The sequence below is a fragment of the Pongo abelii genome, chromosome 16, assembly GCF_028885655.2.
Source record: "Pongo abelii isolate AG06213 chromosome 16, NHGRI_mPonAbe1-v2.0_pri, whole genome shotgun sequence".
In the NCBI taxonomy this organism is placed as follows: Eukaryota; Metazoa; Chordata; class Mammalia; order Primates; family Hominidae; genus Pongo; species Pongo abelii.
Window position 1 is genome coordinate 96,306,115 of NC_072001.2, and position 20,858 is coordinate 96,326,972.

Sequence of the window (20,858 nt, forward strand, 5' to 3'; positions counted from 1 at the left end):
GTAACAGGTTGGATGGAGAAAGGATTTCTTTTGACAAGCCAGGGATTTGATGTGTCTTATCTCTGTGTTATTATATTCATTTCTAAACATTCCAGAGAGGTGATGGAGGAACAAAGCCCGCCTTTCTCAGTAATCTTTTATTACTTTGTGATCCCGATGAAAATGATGGGCAGGGCAGGGTAGGGCAGGGTCAGAAAAACTGTCTCCCCTGGAGCAGCGTGTCCCTGAGTTTGTTACGGGGAATACTAGTCCCGAGAGATGCTTCAAATGATTTCATGATCAAGTAGGTTTAGAAATTGTGCACGTGGTGTTTTCCTCTGGATATTCCCAATGCACGTTCAAACACTAAAGGCTCTGAAATATCCTATAGTCAAGAATTCTCTGAATTTATTGAACTGAAAATTTCTCAAACTTAATTGGCCAGGGAATTGCAATCATTTTAGGTGGAGAAGAGGCACCCATTGATATCAAATAGATGGAACTTCAAGAAGGGCTGACCTCCAGGTTGGGAAATCGAGGCATCCATGGTGTGCTCACAGAGTGGTGTTCCTGAAGCTATTTCTTTCCTCTCTGGTGGTATCAACAACTTGGGAATTTTTCCTTAGCAACACACTCTCTGAGTTATTCTAGATAGAGTAGCTCTGCTTGCGATTTCATTTGAAGAACAAGACCGATAGCTGAAAAGAGCTTGAGTCAAATTCCCACACAGAGGGAAAAACATTCAGAACTTAGAATGAAACTTTCACTAATTTATTTTTTATTTATGTTTTGAGATAAGGTCTCGCTCTGTCTCCCAGGCTGGAGTGTAGTGGCTTGATCACAGCTCACTGCAGCCTTGACCTCCCGGGCTCAAGAGATCCTCCCACTTCAGCCTCCTGAATAGGTAGGACTACAGGCTCGCACCACCATGCCCGGATAATTTTTATGTTTTTGGTAGTCATGTTGCCCCGGCTGGTCTCGAACTCCTGGATCAAGAAATCCGTCTGCCTTAGCCTCCCCAGGTTCTGGGATTACAGGCCAAATGAGGCTGTTTTTAATGCCGGCTTCATATTTCCTCTCTATTATTCAGAAGGAACCAGAGGTGGCCGGAATGTAGCATCCTTTTGGCCAAAGTAAATATTTCATGAACAGATAGCTGACCCATAAACAAATCAGGCTCAAATAGAGCTTATCTCACGACTTGAGGCCCAACAATTTACAAACAGGTATTGTCTTTTCCACTGGACTTGGAGTGGTCGGGATGTGAGCCTGTTGACACCCTTTCCCCATGAGAGAGAGCCTGATAAAGGAATGAGCCAAGATGTGGAGAAATATTGGGCCTTGATGAGTCATTTGAGTGCCTGGATCCAGCCAAGCCTGGCATCTAGGCTGTTTGGTTATGCCAATTTGAGTTTTCTAAGTGTTTTTACCAATATGCTTTTCATGAGAGACTTTTTCTTGGAGCTGAATGTCTGAGATAACAATAATTCACTTAAACACCCATTTCCACCTCGCTCCACCCCTAAAACCAGAGCAAGCACCATTAAATAAATTAGGACAGTCACCATTGTCATATAATTTAAAATAGTAATTTACTCTCTTTTGTCCTAGAAGATACTTGGAAGTTTGTCTAGTACAAAGCTCCATCTGATCCTTCAGGTACCTCTACAGAATGTCCACCAGGAAGTTTTCTGGCTTCTGCTTAAGTTGTCCTCAGGACCAGACAGCTCAGGAATGCTTGAAGAAACACGTGCCATTTCCAGGCAGCTTTAATCAGGCTGATTGGCATCTGCCCGCCTGTCATTTTGCCTTTTGGTCCTGGGCTAACTGCAGACCAAATCTAATCCCTCCTCCATAGGACTGACTTTCAGATTGTTGAAAATAGCTAAGCCTCCTCTCTCACACACCAGAAAAATGTCCCCAGCTTTTGCAGTGGGGCCAGTGTTGGTTTTCTTCACTGCCCTACCATGAGCATACTATAATGGGTTGTGAATTTATTTCAACTGGGGTTGCTTTCATCTGTGATTCCTAAAGTACTATACGTCCATCATAGACTATGCAGAAAGGTAAGAAGAAGAAAACGAAAATTCGCCTGTGAGTAAGCGGCCAAGACATGAGCCCCTTTGACCTTCTGATGGCTCTTCCTCCGTTAGTTTTACGCATGTGGCGCACACGTGGTTGTGCTGATGTTGCGTCCCCTTCTTGCTTCTCTCTGCCCAAGAGGTTGGCCTACAGTGGGCCACACTTGCACAGGGGCTTCTGTGTCCCTGGGTTTCTGCTGGGTTTAGACAATGAGGTGCTCAGGGCACAGATCTGACAGAGGAGAGAGGTCAAGTTGTTTATGTCCCTGATTCCTCCCTGTGGAGTTGTCCGGGGCTGATTTGTCCCAATCAGGGCAGCCTACTTAACACTTCTCTGTTGTGCCTGCAACAGTGGCTTCCGCCCTGGGCCCTTTGCTACTTACTAGCTTTGAGCTCCTGTGCTGGCCTTTGTAGTTCCCTGCTCCTACCCCCCATCCTCCTGTTGTCCTAGTTGAGTGCTGTTTCCAGTAGGAACTTAAAACTGACATGATTGTATTTTGCAAATAAGAAACAGACTCTGCACACTGACATGTAACCTGCTAGGTCATTTCTTGGGATATCGAAAATCTCTTTTCATGTTGTTAAATATTCCTCTACAACATGTGATGAATGGCTGAGCAGGTTTTAGATATATTTTAAAACAAATGTACCAGAGTTTATTTCAACTTTGAGGAATAGGAAGTTAGTTTTTCCTCCCAATTTACTTTCTTCTTATGACTTTGAGAGTACTTTGGTGAATATCCTTGTCAGCAAATCTTTGCACATGTTCATGTTTATTTCCTTAGGATAAATCCACTGAAGTAAAATCTCTAGATTAATAGAAATGAACATCTGAGAAACTTTTGCTGTATGTTGCCAGGTTACCCTCCAAAATTTTTAAAATAATTGACGCTGCTTCCAACTACCTGTAGGAAGATTTGTTTTCTGACACTTTCGCCAACATTTATTTAATATTATAATAAAATAATACCGTGTTTGCATTGTAATAGGTGCTCTCCATTCCTTTGAAGATGAAGTCCCTGGGAGTGAACACAGACTCCAGGATAGAAAGGAACAGACTCCATCACCTTCTTTTTCCTGAGCATAATACCTTCATTGATATAGCCTCAGAGATACTCACTGTGGTAGGCTGAACAATGTCCCCTCCAAAATGTCCATGTTCTAATCCCTGGAACCTGTGAATATGATACTTTTCACCTAGTAAAATGGACTTTGCTGATATGATTAAGTTAAAAATCGTATGGGGAAATTATCCTGGATTAGCTAGATGGGCCCAGTGTAATCACAGGGGTACTTAATAAGAAAGAAAAAGGTGTTGTGACAATGGAAGCACAGAGAGAGAGAGACAGAGAGAGAGACAGAGACAGAGAGAGAGAGAGAGACAGAGACAGAGACAGAGAGAGAGAGAGACAGAGAGAGAGACAGAGACAGAGAGAGAGAGAGACAGAGACAGAGACAGAGACAGAGAGAGAGAGAGAGAGAGAGACAGAGACAGAGACAGAGAGAGAGACAGAGACAGAGAGACAGAGACAGAGACAGAGAGAGAGACAGAGAGAGAGAGAGAGAGAGAGAGAGACAGAGACAGAGAGAGAGACAGAGAGAGAGAGAGAGAGAGAGAGACAGAGACAGAGAGAGAGACAGAGACAGAGAGAGAGAGAGAGAGAGAGACAGAGAGAGAGACAGAGACAGAGAGAGAGAGAGAGAGACAGAGAGAGAGACAGAGACAGAGAGAGAGAGAGAGACAGAGACAGAGAGAGAGAGAGAGACAGAGACAGAGAGAGAGAGAGAGAGAGAGACAGAGACAGAGACAGAGAGAGAGAGAGAGAGAGAGACAGAGACAGAGAGAGAGAGAGAGAGAGAGACAGAGAGAGAGACAGAGACAGAGAGAGAGAGAGAGACAGAGACAGAGAGAGAGAGAGAGAGACAGAGAGAGAGACAGAGACAGAGAGAGAGAGAGAGACAGAGACAGAGAGAGAGAGAGAGAGAGAGAGAGAGACAGAGACAGAGACAGAGAGAGAGAGAGAGAGAGAGACAGAGACAGAGAGAGAGAGAGAGAGAGACAGAGAGAGAGACAGAGACAGAGAGAGAGAGAGAGACAGAGACAGAGAGAGAGAGAGAGAGAGAGACAGAGAGAGACAGAGACAGAGAGAGAGAGAGAGACAGAGACAGAGACAGAGACAGAGAGAGAGAGAGAGAGAGAGAGAGACAGAGACAGAGACAGAGAGAGAGAGAGAGAGAGAGACAGAGACAGAGAGAGAGAGAGAGAGAGACAGAGAGAGAGACAGAGACAGAGAGAGAGAGAGAGACAGAGACAGAGAGAGAGAGAGAGAGAGAGAGACAGAGACAGAGACAGAGAGAGAGAGAGAGACAGAGACAGAGAGAGAGAGAGAGAGAGAGACAGAGAGAGAGACAGAGACAGAGAGAGAGAGAGAGACAGAGACAGAGAGAGAGAGAGAGAGAGAGAGACAGAGACAGAGAGAGAGAGAGAGAGAGAGACAGAGACAGAGACAGAGAGAGAGAGAGAGAGAGACAGAGACAGAGAGAGAGAGAGAGAGAGACAGAGAGAGAGACAGAGACAGAGAGAGAGAGAGAGACAGAGACAGAGAGAGAGAGAGAGAGAGAGAGACAGAGACAGAGACAGAGAGAGAGAGAGAGAGAAAGACTAGAAGATGCTATGCTGCTGGCTTTGAAGATGGAGGAAGGTGTGTATGGTAAACGCACCTGACAGTGATGACTTGAGCATACACTAACAATGACCCTCTGATATGGTTTGGCTTTGGGTCCCCACCCAAATCTCATCTCGGATTGTAATCCCCACATGTGGAGGGAGGGACCTGGTGGGAGGTGATTGGATTGTGGGGGCAGTTTCCCCCATGCTGTTCTCATGATAGTGAGTTCTCATGTGATCTGATGGTTTAAAAGTGTGGCACTTCTCCTTTGCGGCCTCTCTCTCTCCTGCTATCATGATAGATGTGCCTTGCTTCCCCTTTGCTTTCCACCATGACTGTAAGTTTCCTGAGGCCTCTCCAGCCGTGCGGAACTGTGAGTCAATTCAACCTCTTTCCTTTATAAGTTACCCAGTCTCCGGTAGTATCTTTATAGCAGTGTGAAAATGGACTAATACACTCCGTATGGCAGATGCACCTGAATGTGTGTTCAGAGTCCCAGGCTAAGAAATCCGGGAGTAGCCACCCCGGAGATCCATTCCTTATTTATGAGGAACATCTGAGACCCCGGCCTGGCCCATGGAATGCAGGCTGTATAGGGGATCAAGGCCCTTTATTTTGGGTAAAATGAAGGTTGCCAGGTGAAGATTGTGTGGGGGAGGGTGCTAAGTGAAAATGCTATATAAACTGCATGCCTTTTACAAGTGCTTGCAGTTCTTCTGCCCAGCCTGCTGCCATTGGACTCTCTTCCCTGTTTGTAAGCTCTCAATAAAACCCCATGTCTTATTTACTGGCTCCAGGTCTCTTCTTTGGCCTTTTGAACATGGGGTCCTCCCCATTGGAGTCTACTGGGGCTTGGCACAACAAGGTGTCACAGGCCAAGGAATGCCGGTGGCCCCTAGAAGCTGGAAAAGGCAAGGGAACAGATTGTCCCCGAGAGCCTCCAGGAGGAACACAGCCCTGTTGATGCCTTGACTTTAGACTTCTGACCTCCAGACCAATGAGAATAAATAAGGGGTTGTTTTCATCTAGGAAACCTGTGGCAATTTGTTAAGCAGCAATCAGTAATTACTACAGTCACTTTCTTGTTTCCCATTGGCTTGTGTTATTTTCTGCTAAATCCAAGGTGTGTGGTTTGTATATTTGTTTGTTTTTGTGTGTTCTGCTGCTAAACTATATCAACCCTCTCTTCAATTTTGCCTTTGGTTCTCAGGATCTCAGCTGGGGCTTTGTCTCTGTGCTTGAAGTTAAGGGCATCAGAGCAATCCCGTAAGTGTGAGGTTGCAACAAATAGCTGCAGGGAGCCAGGTGGTGTGTCTTTAGGGAAATGGCTCCCAACCGTCTCTGCAGCTGGAAGGGGCCTTTTTTTATTTTATTTTATTTTATTTTTTTAACAGGCTCTCTCATTTTTTTGCCTGAAATGTCTCTTTCACATTCTAGCTTCTGAATTCCTTTCCCACACTTTCATTTCTCCTTTCCGTAATTTACTACTTTTTCCACTTGATCATTAGAACATGTTAACATAATACAATCCTTGATACTTGAGGGATCTTCTCTTACCAAGTGCTTTCACACAAATGATCTCATTAAATCTTCCTGTCACTGTGCTTGGTAAGTAGTGTTCGGTGTCAAATGAATGCCCATGCCCCTTTCCCACAAAGAAACATATTTTTACTTCCAGGATTTCCTTATATAAAACTCTAAGGCCCGGGACATCAACGTGGACACACACACACACTCTCACTCACAAATAAGGTACATAGCTTCTCACCTGCACACGCACATTGTGTGGAACTCCTCTGGGTTCAATATGTTAGGAGAGGTATCTTAGCTTATGCTACAAAGACAGTCATGATCTTTATGCAAATTCTAGAGCTCCAAGAGGTCCCTAGTTTGATGATCTGCAAAAGGCGCTCACCTGCCATGCACAGGACATGCACGGATCATGCACCCCTAGCCATAGCTCAGGTCTGGCTTTGGGTGAGCCTGGCCCAAGGCTGGAAGCAAGAGGAGAGGGCCTGGCAGAGCAGAGGGGACCTTTTTTTCCCTGCTAGCCGCCCTGCAGACTGCTCAGCATTTTCCAAACCTCCCCACTGCTCCTCAGGGGGGCTTCACAATTGAACATTGTCAGCCCAGAGCTGACACCCAAGCTGACCACAACCCTAAAGCATGCTGAGTGCCTCTTGGACCTGAATTCCCATAGTCTGTACCGAAATCCACGCCCCAAGGCTGCGGTTTACCTCAATCTCAGTTTGCCTTTGAAATCTGTTCACAGGCTATCTCTGAAAAAGTCGTTTGGGTTTGGAAAACGGGACTTTGAAAACAATTCCGTTTTTATTGTAGATTCAGGGGGCACGTGTGCAGGTTTGTTACCAGGGTATATTGGGTGGTGCTGAGGTTTGGGCTTCTATGGATCCCATCACAGAAAATAGGACTTTTCATTAATAAAGGCTCCCGAGGGCTTAATCCAGAGCTGGGTTCCCATGCGTGCTCAGTAAAGATCTGCTGATGGATGGGTTACAACACCCCGTCACCTTCAATTTTCTGTTTTGAAATAGCTTTATCAGAGATGTTCAGATTTCTGTTCTCTGCGTTTATTTTTGAGTCTAGGAATCAAATGATGATGCTATCTGGTCCCAGCAGCCTAGAAAGGCAGCTCTTCCAAGCATTTCTCAGAGGCTACACTTTACATGAGTCCTAGGCAGACAGAGAGGAGGCCCACCCCACATTACATACACTTCCCGAGGGCCCAGGCCCTGCATAGGCTCTTGGCTAAGATGCCGCTTTCAGAGTTGGAGAGGGGAGCTGTTTGCTGAGTTTTCTGACACTCTTAACTGTTCAACTGGGCAGAGTTGTGGTTTGTTCAGAGAAGAGGCTTGTATTTAGGGAAAAAGTCATGGACAATGAATTTCTAACTAACAGAACATATTTCAGAAAGGCTGTGTGATGAAGCAGAAAGAGTTGAAAATTTGGGTTTGGAAGACCTGGGTCCAAGTCCTGTTGTCGCAACATACCAGTGGTGTGGTCCTGGGCAGTTACTGTGAGCCTGTTTCCTCACCTGTACAATGGGTATAGTAATAATAATGATCATAACTTACAGGGTTGCTGGGAACCTTGAATGAAAGAATGAATCTGGCTGGGTGCAGTGGCTCACGCCTGTAATCCCAGCACTTTGGGAGGCTGAGGTGGGCAGATCACCTGAGGTCAGGAGATCGAGACCAGCCTGGCCAACATGGTGAAACCCCATCTCTACTAAAAATACAAAAATTAGCTGGGTGTCATGGCAGTCGCCTGTAATCCCAGCTACTCGGGAGGCTGAGGCAGGACAATCGCTGGAACCCGGGAGGCAGAGGTTGCAGTGAGCCGAGATTGCGCCATTGCACTCCAGCCTGGGGGACTAGAGTGAGACTTCGTATCAAAACAAAACAAAACAAAACAAAACCAGGCATGGTGGTGTGTGCCTGTAATCCCAGCTACTCAGGAGGCTGAGGCAGGAGAATCACTTGAACCCGGGAGGTGGAGGTTGCAGTGAGCCAAGATCACAACCACTGCACTCCAGCCTGGGCGACAGAGAAAGACTCCATCCCCCCCAAAAAAAAATTAATCTGAGGCATCTGAGGCTGGGTGCAGTAGCTGTAATTGCATCCAAGAGTTCAAAACCAGCCTTGGCAACATAGTGAGACCCTGTCTCTACAAAAATAAAAAATAAAAAATAAAAAAATTAGCCAGGCATGGTGGCACATGCATATAGTCCCAGCTACTAGGGAGGCTGAGGTAGGAGGACTGCTTGAGTCCGGGAGGTTGAGGCTGCAGTGAATTATGATTGTGCCACTGCACTCCAGCCTGGGTGATGGAGCGAGACCCTGTATCAAAAAAAAAAAAAAAAAAAAGAATGAATGAATTTGAAAGCACATGGTATCTGAGTTTGTGGCTTCTACTAAGGTTTGATTTTTTGCAGGTGGGCATAATATCCTCTTTGACCATTTCTGCTATGAAACATCTAGTTCAATGTTAGCACATGATCTAACGCAGGTAAGTATTCACTGACTCAAGAAAATTCCTGATGAATGCAAAATTGGAATTAGGAGCTGGCTATTTGCTTTTCAAAACATTTTTCTTCAGTGCTCTTTTTGATGCCCAAATCTCTTAGAGTACTGACCAATAGAAATATAATGCCACATATTTAAAAATTTCCTAATAGCTACATTTAGAAAGTGATCGGAATAGGTGAAATGGATTTTGACAACATAATTTCATTTAATTCACTATATCAAAAATATTACCTTTTCAACATAGAATCAATATAAAAATTATTAAGGAGATATTTACATTTCTTTTTGGTAGAAAGTCTTTGAAATCCAGTCTGTGATTTATACTTACAGCACATCTCAATTCAGACATGGAATTTTTACCAGAAATACTTGATCTGTATTTAGAGTTCACAAAATTTATGGTTGAAAAGTAGATTTATATACCCAAGTTGTTGCAAATATACTTAAAGGTTTTTTTGTTTGTTTGTTTGTTTTTCCGAGATGGAGTCTTGCTCTGTTGCCCAGGCTGGAGTGCAGTGGCACGATCTCTGCTCACTGCAACCTCTGCCACCCAGGTTCAAGTGATTCTCCTGCCTCAGCCTCCCAAGTAACTGGGATTACAGGGGTGCGCCACCACGCCCGGCTAGTTTTCATATTTTTAGTAGAAACTGGGTTTCACCATGTTGGCCAGGCTGGTCTCAAACCCCTGACCTCAGTGATCCACCTGCTTTGTCCTCCCAAAGTGGTGGGATTACAAGCATGAGCCACTGCACCCGACTGGTTTTCTAAGAATTAAATTGAGTATCAGTTTTTTAATTTAAATTTATTACAATAAAATAAAAATTCTGTTTGTCAAGGGCACTGGCCACATTTCAAGGACTCAACTGCCAAAGTAGCGACATTATTGGACAGTGCAGCCTTGGGGTGATTAAAATTTGCTCTTGACATTCCTGTCCAGATATCCATTCTAGGGTCTTGTCTTGAACGGATATTGCAGTATAGTTGTAAAGGTTAGAACTGCAGCTCTCAGATCTGGGGATCTATTTAAAATACTGATGTCCAGGTCCTCTTTGATTAAGAGAAACTGAATTTTTCAGGTAGGCCCTGAGCATGAGTATGTTTTTCAAAGCTTCCGAGATGATTCAAATATGTCGCACCAGTTAAATGCTCTGAAAGATGAATTTGGGGCTAACTCAATGCAACATGTCACTCCCTATTGACTGAGCAGTCTATGGAGACCTGAACAGAAACAAGTTGGGCTTCTGTTACATTTTTTTCTTTTTAAAAACAACTCCTCTCTCAGAGCTTTTACAAACTTTTAAAAGTCTTATTAGTGTTCTTACTAAGTGTGAGAATTGTATCAATGCATTTTTAGCTGCTTTATTACTTTATAAATTAAAAAATAGCCTTTGGGTCAGCATTAAGTTGATGTGTTCTGGGGCTCTTCCCAAGAACATGCTGTTGCCAATTTATTATAAATGTTGAGGGCACCTTTCAGTACTGTGTTAATGCTTTTACTTATACTTTTTCGTAAACTGTATGATCATAGCGAGATCACGCATGCCAGAATTATAGCACAGCTACTTCTTGCCAACGTATATTGACATAACAGCTATCATTTGATGGTTACTCACAGCAGTTGATCAGCCTAATTGGTTTCAGCAACATGTCTGATCTAACGCAGTTACATCATTGTGGTTGAGTTCGTTTGGGTGAATTTCCCGAGCTATTGTTTTCGTGTCTGAATTTGCCAATTGGTCATTTATATGCCTGTCCTAGTTTTTATAGTGTGGGCATTTGCATTACTTTATTCATCCACTATTGTTCTTTCCAGAAACCTAGTTTTTCATTTTACTTATTTAATCAACAAAACTTGGAGGTGCACCACCTACCTTGCTCCAAGGCACTAAGGTAAGTCTGATTGGCAATTTGACTTCATTTAGCTTGCCAGCTCCAGCTCCTGATTTCACGGTGTTGAAAAGCAGTCTGACTGAATTCACACCTAGGCTCAGTGGGAAAGAAAGTTGTGATTGGAGGAGAGAGTGTGGTCCCATTGGCAAAATATTTTCTGCCCTGTGCTTGGAGCTTAGGATATAAAGACAATAAGCACTTATTCCAGCAGAGATAAAAAATTAGGAACCATTCTATGATACTGGTTTATAGAAAGTTCTATAGAAACACAGAAGAGAAAGCAATTTCTCTTCTGTGGGGGGTATGGGGGCAATGAAGGTGGGGATCAGGAGAATATGAAGTTGTCACAAAGGTAATATTTCAAGTGGGTCAGGAAGGAATTCTGGGAATTTGGCGGAAAATGAGGAAGAGCAATTTTTATGTGTGTGTTTTTCATACTTTGATATGTTACTATCAGAATAAATGAAACTGATTAATGCTATTGGTCAAGTTTAGGTACATTAAAATTTGTACCTCACATATACCACGAAATCTAGTATCTATTTGTGAGAAATTCCAGGCACTTTGCAATGTCTGGCCTGCTTTAATTTTTTTTGTTTCATTTTATTATATTGCCCTTCTTTTGCTAAAGTAATGAGGTTTATATATATACATAAACTGAGAGGCTGAGATCACTGCCTGGCACGTAGTAGGTAATACATATCTGCTGAATCACTGAATGAACATATTCAGATTACCTATATGTTTAGTGTAACTGGAGATCCTATCAAATTCACTTGTCATATATATATATATATATCTATATCTCACAGACACACCCCTTTCTACCATCAAAGCAACTAATTGCTGATGTGCTGATGGAACAACACCAGCAGGCAGGATGATCCTGTTACAACATATTCAGGTCATGCTGTTCGGCTCAAGCCCCAGTGGTTTTCCATGTCTGCGAACCGAAACCCTCTTACCCGCTGCTGGCCTCTTCTCTGGGTGCTAAGCCCCTGCCCCCTTGGGCTGAGATCACTGGGCTCACTGACCTTCCCGTAACTCAGCCAGGCTGGTTCTTGCCTCCGGGGGTTTGACACTTACTCATTTTCCCCTGCTTGGAACTCTCTAGCTCAGGATGTGCTCATGACTGGCCCCTCACCTCCTGAAGGAGGTTCTTTGCTTCTCATGGAGGCCTTCCTCACCCGCAAGTTTATTTTTATTTTTAATTTTTTTTGAGACAGAGTCTCACTCTTTCACCCAGGCTGGAGTGCAGTGGCGCAATCTTGGCTCACTGCAACCTCCGCCTCCTGGGTTCAAGCAATCCTCCCATCTCAGCCTTCTGAGTAGCTGGGATTACAGCCACGTGCCACCATGCCTGGCTAATTTTTGTATTTTTAGTGGAGACGGGGTTTCCTCATGTTGGCCAGGCTGGTCTCCAACTCCTGACCGTCCAGTGATCCATCCATCTCAGCCTCCCAAAGTGCTGGGATTACAGGTGTGAACCACCACGCCCATTGCAGTCGTTCCCACTCCACCATCATTCCCTACTTCCTCCTTGAGTTTTCACCAGTGCAGGTGTCACTGATATGCTACAGATGTTACTTACTTATTTTGTTGATTGTCTGTTTCTGTCCCCTCCTCTGAAGCACGTCAGCATCACGAGGAACAGTGCTTTTCTCTGTGGTATTCTCTGTTGTATCTCTACTGCTGAGAACATAGTAGGTGATGTGTATTTGAATCAAAGAGTGAACATATTCATATTGTGTGTGTGTTTAGCATAAATAACTGGGATCCTAGCATATGCAACTTATGCATTCATATCATATGTATTTTCCACATCATAAACATTCTTTAACATGGCTTTTACTTACCATATCATTTTAGCTTGTGCATATGTAATAATATGTGCTGTGGTCTAAATGTTTGTGTCCCTCCTCAAAATTCGTATGTTGAAATCCTAACCCCCAAGGTAATGGCACTATGACTTGGAGCCTTTGAGAGTGATTAGGTCACGAGGATAAAGCCCTTGTGAATGGCATTAGTGCCCTTATAAAAGAGACTCAAGGGAGTGCATTTGCCCCTTCTACCATGTGAAGACACAGGGAGAAGTCACAATCCATGAACCAGGAATGTGGACCTCACCAGATACTGAATCTGCTGGTGTCTTGATCTTGGACTTCCCAGCCTCCAGAACTGTGAGAAATAAATTTCTGTTGTTTATAAGACTGGTCAGTGTACTAGACTATGGTATTTTGTTATAGCAGCCCAAACAGACTAAGACATTAGGCTACGCAGCTCGGCTGTTCCTAGGTGGTTTCAGTCCTTTGCTGTTCAAAGTCTGTCATGAACCTCTTGTTCATAAGTTCTCTCCCTTTATATAGAAGAGAAGTTCTCTTCTTTTATGTGGAAGTGGTGTTGCTGAGTGAAAGGGCATGAACAATTGAGATCTGAATCCACACATCAAACTGTAAAGCCTCATTTTGAGGTAGAATTTCTTCTTTTCATGATGTTACCTGGTAAGGGGCATGTCCTCAGCTTTTGGGAGGCGCAGACTGCATGGGAACTGCTGAAAGGTCTATGGGGACCCATTGGGCGTACTAGGCCAGTGACTGCACGTATGGTCCCCAAGGCCTTAAGGTGAGCGACAGCAAGTGGAAGGAGGGTGCAGAATGTGGCACTGGGCTGGAATGACTTAGTGGAGTGGGGTGAACACTCTGCTCATTCAGAACTGGCTTTGGGATTGTGACAGGTCCTAAACAGCACAGAGTACTAAGAAGAGCCCTGGACATGAACTGGAATATGCAGGTTCAAATCCCACCTTTTCACTGCCCAGTTCTGTGACCCTGAGGAAGTGACTTAACCTCTGTGAGCCCCCTGTAAAATGGAGGTATGAATGCCTGTGAGAACAGGGTATGGAGAGGGTTCCTGTATAACGCTTCGCCCTGCCCATCTGAATAAAAGGCTGCACTCACCCTTCCTAAGGAAGACCACTTCCCGATGTTGCAGTTTGAAGGTGAGTTTTGAGCCTAAATTCTCTATATAGTCCAATTCTATTAGTTCCAGGTTCAAAGATCTCAGAAGAGATGCCAGCGATTCTGGGTGTAGGCCTCTCCTGCCTTCCCTCCCTTTCTCTCCGGAGAGGGGACATTTCTACACCTCCTCTGGGTGTCCTGAAAGGTCCATGAAGAGCAGGATGTGGCAATGGTGAGGGCAGTGGGCCCAGCCAGTGTCTGTGTGGGCAACTGAGGTCTGCAGATGAGCACAGCCAACTGACCTCCCATGAGTGCCAACATGGCCACAAAGCCCGGCAACTTGTTGATTAAACTGAAGTGCTATTCTTAGTGGCAAGCTGTCATCCAGCCCTTATGAAAAAGGAGAGAAATCACTCAGCCAGGATCTAAAAATACTTAGAAACTGACAACCAGCTCTGGGAAGAGCTTGGACCTGGAGCCTGGCCTGGGAAGAACCAAGTAGGGGAAGACCACTTGGTGGAACTTTGCAAGATCACAGAGCCCATGGCACAGACAAATAGTTTTCTGTATTTATGGCTCTTCATTATCTATTATAATTAAAAATAAAATTTGTAAATATTTCATACTAAGTAATAATGGTAAAAGCTGCTTTTAGAATACTTCCAAAATGGCAGATGCTGTTCTGAGCCATTGAGTACATTCTGTGCTTGGACTCTGCAGGGTCTCTGTGGTTGGGTCATGTTACTGTTGCCATTTACAGACGAGGAAACTGAGTCTTGGAGATGGGGAATTTGGGCCACTCTAGTCGGTCTGATCACAGAGGCTAATTATCTGGAATGGTCTGGAATTGGCCTTTGGTTTCCACCCCTCCTATTTGGCAGCTCAGGGTTGCTTGGTATTATTTTCCCAGTTGTTAACAAGCTGCTTTCTTCCAACTTCTCCAGGGAGAAAATCTTGGTTGCTGGACCTCTCAGGAAAAACTGTCAGTGGTGATTTGATTTTGGGTTTCTTTGTGGAATTTATGCCTCATATGCACTTAAGCACATGGTCAGGTTGAAGGAAGCCTGTTTCAATTTGCGTAGAGATGGAAGAAAGAGGCATATGGCGGCCTCATTGCTTGTGGATTGGCTCAGCACCAGAAGGCACTATTCCTTGTGGATAATTAGCACAGATGCCTGAACATGGATGCTTTTTATTTTAAAACCATGTTAAACATGTTTATTGGCTTTAGCTTTATTTGGCCCAATTTGTTGTTCCCTCCTGCATGCTGGGCATCTAGCATGGTGGAAGGCTCAAAGGCTTTAGGACTGTTCTGCATGGGTTCAATTCTAGCTCATTAGAGTCCCCAGTGACACAGTTACTATGTAGGCATATTCATTTCTGTCCTTTTATATTTTTATTGTAGAGGTTCTTAGAAGAGATAGAAGATGATGGACAGGCTGATCTCAGGCTGCCATCTTGAACTGGAAGCCTGTACCTCCCAATGCAGTTTGGATTTCTTTGGTTCTGGTATTTTTATTTTATTTTACTCGGATATTTTATTTATTTGATTTTTTTTTATTTTGAGATGGAGGCTCGCTCCGTCTCCCAGGCTGGAGTGCATTGGCGTGATCAAGGCTCACTGCAAGCTCCGCCTCCTGGGTTCACGCCATTCTCCTGCCTCCCGAGTAGCTGGGACTATAGGCGCCCACCACCACGCCTGGCTAATTTTATTTACTTATTTATTTATTTATTTTTTAGTGGAGACGGGGTTTCACCATGTTAGCCAGGATGGTCTCGATCTCCTGACCTTGTGATCCACCCACCTTGGCCTCCCAAAGTGCTGGGATTACAGACATGAGCCACTGCTCCCGGCCTATTTATTTGATTTTTTAAAGAGATAGGGTCTCACTGTGTTGCCCAGGCTGGAGTGCAGTGGTGTGATCATGGCTCACTGTTACCTCAAGGTCCTGGGCTCAAGCCATCTTCCCACCTCAGCCTCCTGACTAGCTGGGACTACGTGTGTGCCACAAGGCGTAGCTCTTTTTTTTTTTGTAGAGATGGTGGTCCTGCTATGTTGCCCAGGGTGATCTCAAACTCCTGGCCTCAAGCAATGGTTCTGATAATTTTTTTACTTACAGGTTCTGTTTTATGGTTATCTTGTTGCCACTTCAAATTCTATGTGAAAGGGCTTGGGGACAAATTAGTAAACAAATACCCTAAACAAATACCAAAATGGTGACAGTAGTTTCTTAGTCTGATGACTGGGACTTTTCATGTTGCTGGTTTCTTTGTTCCTTCTCTCCGTAGGCTTTCTGCTCTTAGCTCATCTCTTGCTTTCTTTTCTCTAACTCTTACAGAAAAAGACATTTAAAATCAGACTCAAGCATCTTGGAGAAGGGGTTTTGCTTATACTTGGCAGGCTGTTGCTTCTTATGTCTAAGACAAAAGAAAAGGAGGCTTTGAAATGTCATGAAATGTCCGGGAAGGTTTCCTGGATGTCAAGTAGCTGTTTCCTCACATCACGGGAATGAGTGAAGTGTAGAAGGATCAGAAACATACAGATTCAATTTCACTGAAAACCCACACGTGGCTTTAAAGTGTTGGGAAAATATGCCTGGGGCCAAGTCTGATTTGGGTTTAAAAAAGAATGCAGACATGATGGGTGGTGATGGAAAAGTCTAGAGGCCACTGGGTGTATCTGCCCATTCTTCACCAGGACTCTGGGGTCATATATTCCTCCTGGGATGGCTAAAGCCAGGACCTGTTAAAAGGGCATGTCCAGAAACACAGAGCAGGAAGACTTAGAGAAATGAGTGTGGAGGAGGGAGTACCTATCTTTGGGAACATTCTGGTCACATTGGCAGAGCCAGAAGAATACTTCTAAGACAGAAGTATTCTTCTAAGTGTCTGGCCTGGTGCTAGTAAATAGTTGAAGAACAGGGCCAGTTCCATTGTTGTTATTCTCAGATCTGAGAGAATTCTTCTGGTGGTCCAATAATCTGTGTGGAGCTCGAGCCAGGAGCCTGGAAGCTGGCCTCCGTATCCCAACCCCTGCCCCGCTTTAACTCTCCCATTTCATCAGCTATTGTCCAGTTGATTCTACTTAGCAAAGGTCCCTGGAATTATCCAAATGCCTGTCACCCCCACTGCTACTCCTCTAGTTCAGGCCACCATTACCTCTCACTAGATTGGTCCTCTCACCCTCCACCAACCTTGCTTGCATTCAATCTAATTTCCACAAGACACATGGCATGAGCTTTCTAGAGCCCACCTCAGCTCCTAGCATTACCCCCTTGAACTTCTTCAGGGGTTGCTTACATGCTTGCAAATTCCCAACATGATATGTGTGGACCTTCCCAATTTGGCCTCTTCCTGATTTTATATCTCTTGACAACCTGTTTCCCCCTCATTCCCCTCACCCTCTCAGACCCCCAATATTTTGAACTACTTTCCAACCATTTTGAACTACTTTCCACCAATTCCTGGCTGGGGGATCTTGGGGAAGTCAATCAACCTTCCTGTACCTCAGGAAGTTCATTTGTTCATTTGTAAAGTGAGGATGAAAGCAGCACCTGCATGGGTTGTTGAGGATAAAATAGGTTCATATATGCCCAGTGCTTCTAGCAGAGCCTGGCACTGACTCTGCCACCTCCTCGTGCCTCTTTGTATGCAGAAACTTTGTACCTGGAACTTCCTCCCACTTTCTTTGGCTTGCTTTTGTAGCGTGGTGATCACCACTTCTGTAGAATGAGCCACAGGCCATGTTGCATCATAATTATCTGCATTTCATTCTGTCCATGCACCAGACTAGAAGCTCTTTGAGAGTAGGGACTGTTTCTCAGTTGCCTTGACACCCCATAGTCAATCAATATTTGCTGATATAAAGAAAAAAAAAAACAGCTCACAAGAAGAGACTATGACAAATTCCAGGTAGTTGCTTGTAGACCCTGGGAAGGTAATATTTCTTTTCATAAATGCACAAATGGTTATTCTTTTTTAATGAACCAAAAGAAAAACAAATTCACCATGTTGGCATTTGGCAAAAGCCATTTCAACATCTAAAGATATTTCTTGTTCTGGAACTCAGAACGACTTTGCACTTCCAAATGTCATTTGCAAGGTTACTGGACTGATTAGGTTTGCTCTTAGCCCCTTCCCTGCCCATTTCCTGCCTTGGCTGGTGTTCCTTGAATGGTTTGGCATTCCAACTTGGCCTGGGATGCCAAGGCTCCCTGCTCTGCGTTTAACCTGCATTTCTCCTGGGTGCTGAGGGAAGCTGGGAAATGCACTCTGCATTTTTATCTCATGTGGTTGGGACACAGGGTGGTGTCCCAGGGAAGAGGCACTTTCTTCTGCCCTGGGCCAGCTGTGGTGGCATTTGACATGGCTGAAGGATTCTGTCACTCCAGTTGGCCATGGCTCATTAAATTGCCTGGGCTTGCTGGGAATTGTATTTCTAAATCTGTGCTTCTCATAGGGCCATGGAAACAGATTAGGGTGTGTCTTTCCCAATGTGTCTGATTTGTCCATGGTCACATGAGGTGGAGGAGGGAGGAGGGTGTGTAATGCAGAGAGGTGCTTTGCAAAAGTTTGCACCTGCCGTTTCCTTCTGGAAGTGTACAGTCTCTCACCCCTCCCCATCCTGTAGGAATTTCTAAAAAAAAGCACCCCATTTTGTCATTTTTGCATGTTATATGTTATAAAAATTGACTGTAAGATTTTTTAAACACCCAGCTAATAAGTGATGCATACTGTTTCATTTACTTTAATTATGTAAAAGAAGCATGATTTGTCAACAAGTACATCACAAATTATATAATTTATCAGACTTGGTTGAGAAAAACAATCTTAAAACATAGATGGAAGTTTAATTATGTATTAGCATTGAAAATAGGCAAAACCTGTCCTTGTGACCTAATATTGGGAATTCTTGCATTTTGCACTTAAAAATCAACTGGATAATTGGTGTGAATTTTTTTTTCTTTTCTTTCTTTTTGAGACAGAGTCTCACTCTGTCGCCAGGTTGGAATGCAGTGGTGAGATCTTGGCTCACTGCAACCTCTGCCTCCCAGGTTCAAGCACTTCTCCTTCCTCAGCCTTCTGAGTAGCTGGACTACAGGCACGCGCCACCACACCCAGCTAATTTTTGTATTTTTAGTAGAGATGGGGTTTCACCATGTTGGCCATGGTGGTCTCAATTTCTTGACCTCGTGATCCGCTTGCCTCAGCCTCCCAAAGTGCTGGGATTACAGGCGTGAGCCACCGCGCTTGGCCAGTTGGTGTGAATTTTTAGTTAAATTCTTAAGTATTGAAGTAAAAGAGAGATTTAGGCTACTTGCCATCATTTCTTCAAAGTATCCCATTTCAAGAGTGGATACCTTCATTTCTAGTAAAGAAAAACAAATTGGATATAATTCTCACAGTTTTCTCACATTAACATGGCTTCTGAAATGTTGGAGACAGCTTGAAGGGCTACTAAGGTAAATGAAATTCAGAGATTAAGCTCAGAAAATCTAGGAGTGGACTGACAGAATTGTCATTTTTAAGCTCCCCTTTTCATAGTGATGTGGTTTGGCTGTGTCCCCACTCAAATCTCATCTTGAACTGTAGCTCCCATAATTCCCATGTGTGGTGGGAGGGACCCTGTGGGAGATAATTGAATCATGGGGGTGGTCTCCCCCATACTGTTCTTGTCGTAGTGAATAAGTCTCATGAGACCTGCTGGTTTTACAAAGGGAAACCCTTTTCACTTGGTTCTCATTTTCTCTCTTGCCTGCCACCGTGTAAAACGTGTCTTTCACCTTCTGCCGTGATTGTGTGGCCTCCCCAGCCATGTGGAACTGTGAGTCCATTAAACCTTTTCTTCTTTATAAATTATCCACTCTCGGGTATCTCTTTATCAGCAGTGTAGGAACAGATTAATACACAGTCTCCCTCTTTTTGAGTGTGGACTAGACTTAGTGACTTGTTTATAATGAAGAAAATAATGGGATATCACTTTCAAGACTAGGTTATAAAAGACTGATTTCCGTTTTGCTCCCTTTCATCCTCTCATCTCACTGCTCACTCTGATCAAGCTAGATTCCATGTTGTGCAAAAGCCTCCGCACTCACCCTCCAAGGCAGCCTCTGGCCACCAGCTGGTTGGACTTCAGTCCAATATTTTGTGAGGAACTGAATCCTGTCAGCAGCTATGGTGTGAGCTTAGAAGTGAATTCTTCCCCTGTCAAGCCTTCAAATGACTGTATCCCTGGCCAGTGTCTTCATTGCAGTGAGAGATCTTAAGCTGGGGACTCAGCTAAGCTGTGTTCAGATTCCTGACCCACAAAAATAATGTGAGATGATAAGTGTTGTTTAAATCCACTGAGGTTTGAGGTAATTTGTTATGTTGCAATGGAAAATTAATACAACCTATTACTTCCTTGTTGAATTTCAACATCACTGTTCCTTATGCTTCCTGTCTTTAACCAATGGGTATATATTAAGAGGGATATCTGGGTGAAGCACAGTTTCAGAAATACAACAACTTCATTCAAAACGGCCTGCTAGACAGCGTGTGCGGCTGAGCAGCACATCACCCAAGGGTCTGAATCACAAACGTGCTCATTTGCTCTTCCAAACAATTACATGGTAAACACACAAGGAGGCTCTCAGACAACTTTGTTTATTTTAAAGAGAAAACTTTTTTTTGGCGGGGGTGGGGTGGGGCGCAGGGGTGTTGATTAAAAAAGGATACCAGGCCGGGCGCGGTGGCTCACGCCTGTAATCCCAGCACTTTGGGAGGCCGAGGCGGGCGGATCACTAGGTCAGGAGATCGAGACCATCGTGGCTAACACGGTGAAACCCCGTCTCTACTAAAAATACAAAAAATTAGCCGGCCGTGGTGGCGGGTGCCTGTAGTTCCAGCTACTCGGGAGGCTGAGGCAGGAGAATGGCGTGAACCCGGGAGGCGAGTTTGCAGTGAGCCGAGACCGCACCACTGCACTCCAGCCTGGGCGACAGAGCGAGACTCTGTCTCAAAAAAAAAAAAAAAAAAAAAAGGATACCATTGCCACATTTCATGATGTGAAGTTGGGTGATGGTAGAGGAGATGAAAAAGCATCTGGCTGGCAGCCAGGACAGGAGAGAGAGTGGAAGTTCCAGTGAGAGACATTGATAGACCAGGACTGTAGGTGATAAATAGCCCTTCTGTTCACGTGATTGGTCAGAATTCAGTCATATGGCTACAGCACACTGCAAAGGAAGCTGGGAA

The 20,858-nt window shown here is 44.3% G+C and overlaps 1 pseudogene across 1 annotated transcript; it reads left to right on the forward strand.

Moving 5' to 3' along the window:
• Positions 1-6,577: 6,577 nt before the first annotated feature.
• LOC100434604 (putative uncharacterized protein UNQ9370/PRO34162) lies at positions 6,578-7,150 on the forward strand (annotated as a pseudogene). Its single transcript, XR_008514266.1, has one exon. The product of XR_008514266.1 is annotated as a putative uncharacterized protein UNQ9370/PRO34162 (transcript).
• The last annotated feature ends 13,708 nt before the right edge of the window (positions 7,151-20,858 follow it).